This window comes from Mustela erminea, chromosome 3 (genome assembly GCF_009829155.1).
Source record: "Mustela erminea isolate mMusErm1 chromosome 3, mMusErm1.Pri, whole genome shotgun sequence".
NCBI classification, from domain to species: domain Eukaryota; kingdom Metazoa; phylum Chordata; class Mammalia; order Carnivora; family Mustelidae; genus Mustela; species Mustela erminea.
Window position 1 is genome coordinate 25,235,094 of NC_045616.1, and position 12,875 is coordinate 25,247,968.

Consider the following 12,875-nt stretch of genomic DNA (forward strand, 5'->3'; position numbering starts at 1 on the left):
TTATCTTGGGTTAACTGAAGAATAACTAAAAGAAACAAATCATATATAAGAAGGGATATATATTTTATAAAGTGCATTCATTCATTAGTTACTGATCCATAAATAATTAGATGAATGGGAAAGAATAGCACAGTAATCATAAATTATCAATGTAATTTATACTTTCATATCATGAAATTGTTATAAAACAGCCACCAGTGATTTTATGTCAAGAGACTTGGATTGCCCTCTTATTACCTCTATGACCTCAGGCATATTTGTTATTCCTAAGATATGACTCCCTCTTATGTACTATGCCTATCTCACAAAGTTACTGTTAAGATGAAATGAGGTAATGGAAAATAATAGCAGTTTAAATTATTGAGAGGTAAATATTCACTAAGAACCTACACTGTGTTTTTGTTTAATCATCACAACAATCCTATGAGGTTGATTATCATTCCCATTTTTATAAAGAAAACTTGTCACAGAGCTTACATAATTTGCCCAAGGGTACATAGTTATTAAGAGGTAAATTAAAATTTATCAGATAGTCTGACTCCAGAGCCAAGCCTCTTAGCCAAAATACTACATTGCTAACTGTCAGCTCCATTCCCTCAGATTTTGTAAAACTTGGCTATATAACATTAACTATCTTTTTCAAATCTTTAATATCCAAAATTCCTAAAATGGAAATTTTTCTTTAGTTTTCCTAAAGATATAATAACAAATCTAACCAAAACTCTCCACAAAAATTCAAATGAAATTTAGGCAAAAAAAAAAATCTGTCAGAGGATTAATTTAGTAAACATCTTAGCCTAATGACTTGACAATTACTGTCTTCTACACAGTAACTAGTTACATTCTTCAGTATGTTATATATACCTTTATATATATATATATATATATATATATATATATATATATATATATATATATATTTAGTTACTTTTTATTTATATATAGACTTATTTAAGATATAGACTCAATTCTTAAATAAATCCACTGGTAGTTCACCCAGAGGGTTGATTACTAGATAGTAATTCACTCCAAATCAAAAGTTTAAAACTGAGGGGTCAGTCTTAGGCATTAAAGAAATACAAAAATCTGATAGATACAACAATTTTCATGCTATCATAAGCCAATTACTTAGACTGCTTTCTTGAACCTTCCAAATTTCAACTGTAATGGGAAATTTGGAGAACAACACTGCCATCCAGGGATAGAGAACTGAAGGTGCAGAGCCGGAAAACCAAACACTTAACACGGTGGTTCTCTGTACTGAAACACTCAGCTGTATAACTATCTGTTGTGAGGGAATTACTAACTGTTCAAGTACAAGAGATTACGAATGACACCACAGGCTTAAAAAAATGACAAGACTCCCCAAAGCTTCTCTTTCACCGACTCATTCAGTTAATAGAAAGGTGTAGAACTATAATCACTTTGTTAATACCAGCCCATAACTTGCCTTTTAAAGGCACTTTACTGAGGTAAGAATGATATACAAAAAGCTATACACAATGAATATACTCAACCTAATAACTTTGGAGGGAACTATATATCAGGAAACCATAACCACAATCTAGGCCATTAGTATATCCATCACCTCCCAATTTTTTCCTGCTCTTTCCTACTGCATACTGCTTTTTTTTTCTCTCTCTCTCTCTCTCGGATAAAAACACTCAACATAAGGGGCTCCAAGGTGGCTCAGTCCTTAAGCGTCTGCCTTTGGCTCAGGTCATGAACCCAGGGTCCTGGGATCTAGCCTCGTGTCGGGCTCCCTGCTCCACGGGAAGTCAGCTTCTCTCTCTCTCACTCCCCCTGCTTGTGTTACCCCCCCCCCCTGTTAAATAAATAAACAAAATCTTAGGAAAAAACCACACTCAACATAAGAGCTATCCTCTTGGCAAATTTTTAAGTACACAATATTGTTAACTATAAGCACTATGCTGTGCAGTAGATCTCTAGGATTTACTCAACCAAATAGCTGAAACTCCTTACCCTTTGACTAATACCTCTGCATTTTTCCCTCAATGGCAACCACCATTCTACTCCTTCCTTCTCTGAATTTGACTGCCTTAGATTCATGTAAGTGTTTAACATAGTATTTGTCTTTCTGTGTCTCATTATTTCACTTAGTGTAAGGTCCTAATATCAATTGATATCTTCATATCTAACAATAGAAATGCCAGTCATCAGGAATGTTAGATAAAGAAAAGACTATTTTTGAGATAATTTTCTTTTCTCAAAGAAAGTGTCCTGAATTGTGTGTGGGTCCTCCCCTCAATCCATATACTGAAGCTAAAATCCCCAATGTGATGGTATTTGGAGATAAAGTCTCAGGGAGGTAATGAAGATGAAATGAAGTCATAAAGATAGAGCCTTAATCCAAAAGAATCATTATTTTTAAATGAAAATCACAGAGATAGAGAGAAACCAGAGAATTCTCTCTTTAGGTGTGTACACTGTAAAGGCCATCCAAGGACACAAGAAGAAGGCTATGTCTGCACACAAGGATGAGAACCTTCACCAGAAGCAAACATGATGGTACCTTGAACTCGGACTTCCACACTTCAGAACTGTAAGAAAAAAATTTCTGTTGTTTGAGCCACCCAGTATGTGGTATTTTGTTTTGGCAGCCTGAGTAGCCAAATAGATTGGGATCTGACAAACTCTTGAGAAACCTGAAACTAGAAAACTGGATTTCCATTCAACATGATGGATCCTTACTTTCACTAAAAGAACACTGTAATAAGGAGGAAAGAGGTATTACTCTTAATTATAATAAACTTGTTGTTTCATATATCTGACACCATTTAACTGATCCAGGTTAACCCTTAAGAAGGAAAAGGTAAAGGTGGTTTGATGCGTTGCTTTCGAGAGAAACCTATAGTTCCTTTTTTTTTTTTTTGATTTTATTTATTTATTTGACAGATAGAGATCACAAGTAGGTAGAGAGGCAGGCAGAGAGAGGAGGAAGCAGGCTCCATCCCAGGAACCTGAGTTCATGACCTGAGCTGAAGGCAGAGGCTTTAACCCACTGAGCCACCCAAGTGCCCCTCTATAGTTTCTTTAATACAAAAACATTGTTATTACTAGAGGAAATGTGAATAGCTTAATAAGAGCAGGTTAATAGAATCATCTTTGCAAAGAATCAAGATGACAAGATATCAGGGACAATGGAATGGAAAATTACTCTTCACTTTTAAAATAAGCATCTAAGTTTGCCAAGAGCTTATATTATAAAATAACAGTCTTTACAGAAAAAAAAAAACAAAAACTTAAAGTTAAGCTATTGTAAATAATATAAAAATGATCTGCTGATGAGAAATTAACTTCTGTTGGGAGCTACAGAAAGGATTCTTTAAAAGGATGGCTGGAACTTAACCTAATCTTAAAAAATAGCCTTTGAGAAAGCAGAGCTGGCAGTGGGAAAGGCCAAGAAGAGAGCCTGGGCTAAGAAAAGATAGAAAACAAACCCTGACCTGAGAAGACTGTGCTGGCTGGAGAAGTGAGGTATTGGATAAGAGGGGTGGACCACAGAAAACACTAGAGAGACTTTAAGAGCCACAGACAAATATCACATTAAGAACACATTTACTGAAGTATCATGGAATCATAACAACAACTTTCTCCCCAGTGAGAGGACACATTTTCCATAAAGCTCTCCGCTTATCTTTTAGGTGCCCTTTCCCACGTATCTATGAATGGAGTGTCTACCACCTACCTGAGTTGAAGAAGCCATTACAGTCCAGAAGCTCAGCTTTAAGAAGGAGAGGTAAATGAATAAGAAGACAATTACAATGCAGTGCATGGCTTGTTAGTGGCAAAACTACTTTTGTGCAACATTCTTCAAATAGGAAGTCAACTATCAAGGCATTTGTGTCCAAATCACACATTAAACTAAAAGAATACCAACCCAAATGCAAGTATGATTTAAAGTAATTTGACTACAGAATCATGACTTACGAAAATGGGCTCTGGGTATGACTGATAGAGGCTCATAATGAGGCCTAGCTTAAATGTTCTTTCATCGGTCCTGAAATTATTCATTTTATCTGTGAATGTGAGTTTTGTATGTGAAGTCCAGAGAGACAATGAAGCTTATTTCAAGGGTTCAGTCTCAGGTCATCTTTGGCCCTGCCTCCTACATCCTCCACTTGAGTACTCTGCCTTCTTATTTTCTTGTCTTTGCCCAGCAATTGCTGACATCTTGTTCCAAAACACACATTCACACTGAGTCCTGGGGTGCAGGTCCCCGGTACCTGTAAGGGTCTGCAGTAGACCCACCCATATCCCTGTGCTTGAGAGAACACATTAAACACCAAATAAAAACACATGGCATGTCAAGGGACACCACGGAAGAAACAAAACAAAACAAAACAAAAAACTCTTTCCTACTTTTCGAGTGAGGGGTCTTGCAATTTCACTTTGCACTGGGCTCTGCAGATTTGTGTCACCAATCCCGCAGTCCTGTGGCAGTGGTTGGCCTCAGCTGGACAATTACTGGTGAGACACCTGCCTCCTGGCAAGTCAGTTTCCCCATCTGTAAAATAAGAATAGTTCCTATGTCCTTACATTTCTGTGAATATTTTGGAGATAATTCATGCAGAGCTTCTGCCCCAGACTTTGATCCATTTTAACGATCAACACTACTGGTGTTAACTATTAATTAAAAGATTACCTAATGCAGATTTACTCCCAAATGTCTCCTCTTTCTACAGGCTAATACTTCAAAGCAGCTATTCCCATAGGCAGTTGCAAATGTGCTTTAAACGTTTTTGCTTTAAAGGTTCTACTTTTAAACCTTGGTTTTCCCCTATTTTTTTAAGATTTTATTTATTTATTTGACAGGGATCACAAGTAGGCAGAGAGGGAAGCAGGCTCCCTGATCAGCAGAGAGCCTGAGGAGGGGCCGGATCCCAGGACTCTGAGATCATGACCTGAGCCCAAGGCAGAGGTTTACCCCCACTGAGCCACCCAGGAGCCCCCTTGGTTCTTCTTTAAATTTAAACATTGATTACCTAAATTTAAACCTTACTACATTGTGCAGAAAAAAATATGTTCGTGCTTCAGCTACAACGGAAGCCTAGAGAGAAAAAGCTGTATCCAACAAGGACTGCTTGTTAAAAGCACAGATATCTTCACAAACGCTAGATTAAAAATTCAGAGCAAAATTTGGTCACTCAACTCTACTTTCCTAAAAGGGCGTTCACCTCCCCACTGGCACACAAAAACATGGTCCTTACAGAGCCGGGCCACGCCTACAAACGAATATAATAAAATCAGCATCTTAAAGAACTTCTAAACTTGGCAACAGCTACCGGGGCTCCCTCCCGGCCACCTGCCCGCGCCTGGTTTCCACAGAAACGCGCAGTTCCATCTCCTAACACTCTCCTCCGGAAGTTGTTCTCATTCACTTCCGTTCTCGATATCCTCGGCCCGAACGCGCCACGGATGAGTTTTGGGCCCCAATTGCAGCCGTAGAGGGGCGTGGTGACGGAGCCGCGATTTCCCGGTTCACGTGCCTGCTGCCCCGGCGTCTTCTTACACGCACCATGGCTCAGCGGGGGACTGTCAACCTCAATAACGAGGTAGGGGCCGAGGTCCGGGGGAACCTGTGGGGCTCCCTTCAGGACCGCCACAATGGCTTCTGTGGGTCTTTCTGACAAGCCCGTGGTGTCCTGAGGGCGAGGGTGGGGAGTGGGGCTGGGGCAGCTTCTGGGTGGGCCCGGGCGGCTTTCCCGGAACTCGGAGCCTGGCCACAGTGACTTCGCCTCACGGCTCCCAGGTGGCTGCAGCAAAACACCTGTGTCTGGTCCTCGCGCCGCGTGAATTTTTATGTGTGGGATGTTGGGAAGATCATGTAATCTTAATATTCAGTGCCCTCGTCTGTAGAACGAAGCTCCTCAGAGTAGCCTCTTTGCAAGGTTGTTGTGAGATTTAAGTTAATTGGACTATGGGAAGCGTTTGCACAGTGCCAGACCGCTAATAAACTCTCTACGCGTTTCCTGCCTTTTGTTGGTTGCGGGAGGTGAAGCGGAGGGCTTGAGAGCTCTTTACTAAGGGACTGCTCATCTTCAGTGCGGTCGTGTCGCTTCTAAGATGGACGCCCGCGTTTCTTACTCCAGCTACTCTCCCATTTCTTTCTTCCATGGACGCAAAGTTTTTAGAAAGAGTTGTTTATACTTTCCCCTCCCTAATGCCTCTTCTCTCCTTCTTTCTTAAATTCGGTCTGAAATCAGGTGTTTCCCCTTATCACTGCTAGCAAAATGTCGGTGTCACTAGGGTACCATTTCTGCCTCTGTCCCCTTTCCACTTTGTGGTTCTGTTTACGGAAGTCATTAGACACCTGAAGACTTAAAGTAAGCTGAAAAAGCAAGAATCAGATGAGGCCCTCGCAGCTACTGCAAAGGAAGTTCTTTATCTTCTTTATTCAATGGCTTTTCAAGTGTTTGCCATGACCAGGACATACTGTTCATGTCGTACAGTTGTGTGGAGACCTACTTTCTGTTTCCAAGCAACCTATGCTCGCTTAGTTGCAGTCCGTGATTTAGTGGAGGAATAGAAAGCATTCCAGACAGGGACTGGTATAAGGCAGGAAGAGGTGGTAGGAGGAAACCCGTTGGGTGGTATAGGGTTAGATAACTCTCCATTGATGAGAACTTCTGGGATTCAGTAGAAAATGAACTAAATGGTGTTCCTGCCTTGGTGCCAAGTTAAATAGTCTGAATTTCACTTGAAAGTGGAGTACAGAATACAGAGAACGGGGGAATTCTGAAGTTTTTTTAACATACGTGCGTCAACACAGATTAAGTGTGTGCTACTTCCAGAAAACATTTGGTGGGCTTTTTCTCATTAGTTTGCCTAGAACGTAAAATACAGCTTCTTTGGAGTGAATCCTTAGGCATTCTTTGAAATACGAGGGAGCATCCTATTCAATTTTGAAATTGCCATGAGAGTACTAATGAGAATCCTTTAGCCCTCTTCACTTAAGGTGTTTTCTTTTTCCGCTTAGCTAATTCTCAGTCCTCTTTTTAAGGCAGTTAAAATTTGATCTTCAGGAATTCCTCACAAATTGACCTCAGTCTGGGTTGCAACCACTTTCTACTCTTTTTTTTTTTAGATTTTATTTATTTATTTGACAGAGAAATCACAAGTAGGCAGAGAGGCAGGCGGTGGGGGGGGGAGGTTCCCTGATGAGCAGAGAGCCCAATGCAGGCCTTGATCTAAGGACCCTAAGATCATGACCAGAGCTGAAGGCAGAGGCTTAACTCACTGAACCACCCAGGCGCCCCACTTTCTACTCTTGAAACATTTGTCTACCTCTTTCTCTGTTTTTACACATCTGTCTACCAATGTATGTGCTTCATGGTAATGTTTTCTGGCGACTAGATGAGCTTATCAAATTAGGAAGCGTATATATCCCATGTTAAGTAAATCTTACACGTTCTCATATGAAGGTGGGGGGGAAAGGACAGCAAAAGTGGAAATGATGGAAGGTGTTATAATGGGAGATAAATATCTACAAAGGGAAAAACAAATATAGATTTGTCTACATAAAAACTGCGAAACGTCCCCAAATTTAAAAAAGCCAGTTAGAAAAAAATGTATAGCGAATATGACAAATAAGTGCCAAATGTCATTACTGTAAAATAGTAATTAAGAGAAACTGCCTCTTAGAACATTGGTAAAAGGAATGAACTAACTTCTCCATGGGAGAAATGTATCTGCAAAAAAGTTCACATTCACTGTTTTAATGGATCCATTACTTTCTCATTATTGTCCCGTCCTAGTCCAAGCTACACCGTTCACCGGCACTACGCTGCTAGCCTTCCAACTACTGTCTCTCCAGTCTGATGTCCACCCTGCAGCTGGAGTTCTGTCTTCAAAAGAGAAATCTAATCTTATGACTCCCTTGCTTACAGCCTTTTTGATGGTTTCCTGTTGCTTTTGGTAAAGACCAGTCTAAACAAGGCCAGTCTCGTCTCCCCCTTAAGGTATACTCCTGCTTCCCACCCTCCCTCCCCACTTTTGAGCCTCACACTGTGTGTGTGTGTGTGTGTGTGTGTGTGTGTGTGTGTGTCTTTTTGTTCTGTCTTACAGATTAAATGCATTATTTACTACTTGGAAGCCTTCAGCTTGGGTTGGCAGTCTTACTGATGACTAGAGATTTGTCCTTCATTTTTTTCTTCACTCTTCCCTGTCACTTATTTTCATTTTGTTTCTTTGTCAGCACATTGCATTCCATTATTATACCTCTGTTTTCTCCTTGCTGTCTTTTCTCTTTCCCTCCTTCCTTCCTTCCCAGACAGTATCCTACCGTTTTCACATTTCTAACAATGGTAGTTCTCTTTGCTTTTGGTTGGGAAACCAAAGCACATTGCCCCTAAATAGTACATTGGCCTTCTGACAGTATTGAATGTTTTAGGCCTGTTTGTTGACTTGTGGGTTTTCTGTAAACCAACTTCCTAATTCCTAAGTGCAAATGAATTTTGAATCCTAACTGAATGGCTCTTGATACCTATTTGTCAGTTTTGCAAAAATAAAGTTAAATGCTTGAAGAAAGGTAAGTGCTTGGGGTGAGCAGTTGTGAGAAAAATAAAATAATATTTCCATTGTTACATACAATGGATGTACTTATTTTTCTAATATATTAAATTTAATCAAATTTTCCTACTGCCTGCACACAAATACTGGAAAAGTCAAAAAGTTGAAAAGGATTTTTTTGGTTTTGGCATGGAACTACATACATAAAGCATTCCCTTTTCTTTTAGAATTCCCTTATGCAGTAATGACAAACATAGTAAAATTGGAATTTTAAAATTGGAGTTTAGCTTTCCCATGATTGGAATGTAACTGAGGAACAACTCTGCTAACTGCAGTTTATTAGTTCAGTTCAGTTGACAGCAGTTAGCAAACAGCATATCATCATCTTATGTACCTCTGGGCTACAACAATTGGAAACAGTTGCTAATATATTTTAGTGCATACTTTATAACTCACTATTAATTTTTCTCATAAGTGACCTTCAAAAAAATTGTTATAAATCCCCATTTTGCTACATATGAAATGTGGCAATTTTGGCACATAGGTGGCTCAGTCAGTTAAGGTCTGCCTTCGGCTCAGGTCACGATCTTGGTGTCCTAGGATTGAACCTATGTCTGGCTCCCTGCTCAGCAGAGATCCTGCTTCTCCCCCTGCTTGTGTGCTCAGGCTGTCTCTCTCTCTCTCTCTGTCAAATAAATAAATTTTTTTAAATATTACAGGTTTTTTTTTTCAGTTAAAATCTAGTCTGAATGACTTTTTATTATGCAAGTATGAATTTTTTTTCTAAACTGAACTTCAAAATAAATTCCAAACAGGTTAGTATACCTGGTAGGAAAGAAACCTGATCACTCTGCACTTTGTTAATATATTAGGCATTTGAGGGTGCCTGGGTGGCTCAGTGGGTTGGGCCGCTGCCTTCGGCTCGGGTCATGATCTCAGGGTCCTGGGATCGAGTACCGCATCGGGCTCTCTGCTTGGCGGGGATCCTGCTTCCTCCTCTCTCTCTCTCTCTCTGCCTGCCTCTCTGTCAAATGAATAAATAAAATCTTAAAAATATATATATATATATATATATATATATGTATATATATTAGGCATTTGAAAAAGTGAATGAACAAGTGAGTATTACAGTCTTTCTGGTCATTTATTTAACAAATGCTTATTGAAAACTCATACTGTACCATCACTATGTTAGGTGTTACGATGTAATGTTGAGTAAGACCAGACACTTGACCTTCATGGAATTTATAACCTGCTGGGAAGAAGACACATCAGATTGTATTCAGATTACAAATAAAATATTTAACTTAGAGTAATTGTCATGACAAGTTCTAGAAGCAGTCCTAAGTACATTATAAAGGGGAATTTTAACACTGTCTGAAGACAGAAAAGATTTCACTGAGAAATGGCATTTGATCCAAAATCAGAAGGATGAGATGAAAGAGTGGTAAAGCGCATTCCTACCAGAGAGAACAGCAAGTGTAAAGACTTGGTGTAGGTGGGGCGCCTGGGTGGCTCAGTGGATTAAGCCGCTGCCTTCGGCTCAGGTCATGATCTCAGTGTCCTGGGATCGAGCCCCGCATCGGGCTCTTTGCTCAGCGGGAGCCTGCTTCTCTCTCTCTCTCTGCCTGACTCTCCGCCTACTTGTGATTTCTCTCTCTGTCAAATAAATAAAATCTTTAAAAATAAAAAAAAAATAAAAATAAAAAAAAAATAAAAAAAAAAAGACTTGGTGTAGGTGGAAGCATGGTGGAGATAAAGGATTAAAAGTAGGCCCATGTGGCCATCCTAAGACAAACTGCAAACAAAGAGAATTAAGTAAAGGTCTGTCATCAGATCTGTATATTAAAAAATGTATTCTAGGGCGCCTGGTGGTTCATTTACCAAAAGCGTCTGCTTTTGGTGCAGATCATAATCCTGGAGTACTGGGATTGAGTCCTGAATTGGACTCCCTGCCTACTGGGGAGTCTACTTCTCTCTCTCCCTTTGGTGCGTGTATGCACACTAACTCCCTTTCTCTTTCTCTCCCTTTCTGTCAAATAAATAAAATCATAGGAAAAAAGTATTCTGAGTTGTTAATAACTGGTTGGAGAGGGGCAAGAATGGATGTAGACAAACCAGTTACCAGTAACTCACCCACGAGAACGAGGAGGTCAAGATAGGGGGAAAAGTGGTACAATTTGGGATATAATTAGGAGATAAAATTGACACAACTTGGTAACAGATTGATTGTGAGGGATTTAGAAAAGAAAGCTACTTAAAATGAGCCCTAGGTTTATAATTGAACAAAAGGATTGTTCTTTTCCCTGAAATATAAAACAACAAAAAAGGAATCCATTTGGGAGTGAAGAACATGGGTTTAAGTGTGTGTTGTAGATGATTTTTAAGCCTGCTGAAAAGGAAAGCCTGCTGAACTGAGTAGACAGTTGCACATATAGGTCTGGAGCTAATAGAGAGTCTTAGCTGAAGGCAAGAAATTATCGAGTCATCTTGTTTAGGTGGGAAATTACAATATACACAGGTAAGATCACTTAGGTCTAAAAAGTATGTTGTGAAAAGAAGAGTTGGCTCAGGACTGCCCTTTGAACTTAAAACTGGTTAGTGGTGGAGGAGTCTTCAAAGAAGAGCAAGGTAGAGTGACTAGAGAGGATGGAGGAAATCCTGGAGAGTATTCTAAGTGTTCCTTAGAAGGAGAAAGTGGTCAACAGTGTCAAATGCTGCCGAGATTGCAAGTAAAGTGAAGCCTGAAAAATTCCTGTTGGATTTGAGGGACTTTTGGAAATCATTGATGTCTTTTTTGTAATAGCTTTTAGTGGAGTGATGAGAATGAAAATCTAACGGGATTATGTGGTAAGTAGAAATGGAGTTAGGGAGTTTGAGCCTCTCTGAAAGCTTGGCTCTGAGGCAGTTGTAGAGAGAGGGTACTCCTAGTGATCTTCATAGTGAGAATGTTTTGTCTTGTCTCTGGTGAAAATGAGTCAAGCACAATTGAAAATCAATAGAAACAACCATGTAAGAGATTGACAGTGCAAGAGTAAAGGGGTAGTATGTAGTAAGGGTTCTAAGAAAGCAGAAAAGATGAGATCCAAAATACAACCGGAAGATGAATGTTACGTATTGGGTAGGAGAATAGGTTAACAGAGGAGAGTAGGTGATATAAGTAAATTTGCATTCATTGTAGTGGAAAGATGATGGTTCCCCTTTCATGTTCATTTTCTCCATAAAATTGGAAAAGAGAGAAGAGGAAGGTCAGGTGTTTTAGAAGGCAGGCAGAGGTTTAAAATAGTCATTGTAGAAGGAATTTAACAAAAAAATATAACAGGTTTCCTAAGAGTGTATAGGAGCCCATTTCATGTTAGTTATAATGAATTTAATGTAGATAGAATATCTCAAGTATTTCCCAGCTCTTGCAGGGGCAAGAGCTGTGATGAAGAACTCAGGATGAGGGGTCCTGGGTGGCTCAGTTGGTTCGGTGGCTGATTCTTGGTTTTAGCTCAGGTCATGATGTCAGGATCCTGGGATTGAGCCCCTCATCTGGCTCTGTGCTTAGCAAAGTGTGTGCTTGAGGATCCTCTCTCTCCTCCTTCTGCCCTTCCCCCTGCTGACTTTCTCCCTAAAATAAATAAATGAATCGGGGGGGGGGGGGGCAAAAAAAAAAAAAAAAAAAACCTCAGGATGATTTATTTCATCCAGGATTAGCGAGAGTAATTGCTAACAGGAAGGATAGGTCAGTTTAAGGTATTAGCAAGTATTGATCATGTACATAAACTGAATAAAAGGAAAATTGAAAAGAACAGGACCAATCATTTGAGAGAAAGTATAGGGGTCAGTGAACTATTGGTCCCAGTGAAGTCAAAGATGTTGGTGGCGAGTTAAGTTGAACAAGGAAATAGGCATTTTGTTCTCAATGTAGACTATTTAGAGTAATGGTTATAAAAATGGATCCCTTATGAGTGATAACAAGGACTACAGTGTTACTTTGGACGTGGGTGCTGAGAGTGAATAGATAAGGTCATGAAGACAGGAAGTCAACAAGTGAGGGTATGATAAAGGATAGGTTTTATTACATGGACATCTACATCACCCAGAATGGTGGGAAAAGTTAGGACGGAGATAAATTGTAAGCTAAGGGGGTGAAATAGACTGAGGGTAAGAGACAGGGTTATAGTCAAATGGAAGAGCCTTGAAGAACAGGATGATGTTGATGTTGCGATTTTGGCGAGGAGAATTTGAGGGATTGTATGTGCCAGACACTCTAGCAATGCTCAGAAAAAATGATTTTGGTACCACAAGGTCCCGTCTCTAGGAGTGCCCAGACTATGAAAGAAGTTGGCTATGTGAGC

The 12,875-nt window shown here is 39.8% G+C and overlaps 1 protein-coding gene and 1 long non-coding RNA gene across 2 annotated transcripts in view; both read right to left on the reverse strand.

The window, feature by feature from the left end:
* Nucleotides 1-12,875, reverse strand: part of LOC116587173 (protein FAM170A-like) — a 932,324-nt gene that overhangs the window by 220,951 nt on the left and 698,498 nt on the right. The window lies entirely within an intron of this gene.
* Nucleotides 4,117-5,255, reverse strand: LOC116586007. The gene is made up of 3 exons (XR_004283850.1): nt 5,232-5,255; nt 4,384-4,528; nt 4,117-4,285 (listed from the first exon to the last, which is right to left on the reverse strand). It is a non-coding gene; the product is annotated as an uncharacterized LOC116586007 (long non-coding RNA).